Consider the following 859-nt stretch of genomic DNA (forward strand, 5'->3'; position numbering starts at 1 on the left):
CATAAATACTATTCTACATTTTTTCAGCTACGATACGCGACACAAAATAGATTGCAGTCAGGTAACATCAAAAATCAACAGTGTGGACATAAAACAAATCCATTCTAGTAAAGAAACAAAAGTGAAGCACCCTCCAGTAAATAGTACAATGTTTCTAATTGCATTCGGGCTCATGCATTCACAAAAAGTACCATACCGCGCATGTGCGGTTCATCTTTTTCCATTTTTAAGGCCACTACATGAAAAAATAAGTTTTTTAACTATGCAGTTGATGAACACTGTTTAATATTTTTTTTAAAAGGAAAAATTCAGTTTTTGTCGAACATTCTGGTCCAATCCACATTTTACCAACACCCATCGCTAACACTTTATGTCAATATGGATAGGCATTGCATTCATACCAGTGAATAGTTTGTAAAATATTTTTTTTTTAATGAATTTATTCTTGACACCATTTATACACTCAAAATTATTTACAATCGTTATGAATGGATTATCAATACCATTCATTACAGCAGAGGCACAAAAATGTTGCAGATCGAATATAATAATAAATTCCAACAGGTGGCTTAAAAATCGTAAAAATTAAATGATTTGGCCTGGTTAATCTGGCACGTCAAGTGGTCTTGACATTGGTAATTTTAAGGAATAAACAAAAATGACTTGGTAAAATTAATGGTTTGTAGTTTTGTATTTCCATACTTACTTGTCTGAACTTCGTTGATGAAAATGTTCTGAAACTGAAGAAAAACCTCACAAATGAATGGCAACAAATCGGATGTAGAATGGAGTTGGAAGCATAATGCATAACAAAGGGATGTTGACGATATATTTTTAAAAGAAAAAGACATACTAAGAA

Source organism: Gigantopelta aegis, chromosome 6, assembly GCF_016097555.1.
Source record: "Gigantopelta aegis isolate Gae_Host chromosome 6, Gae_host_genome, whole genome shotgun sequence".
Lineage (NCBI taxonomy): Eukaryota > Metazoa > Mollusca > Gastropoda > Neomphalida > Peltospiridae > Gigantopelta > Gigantopelta aegis.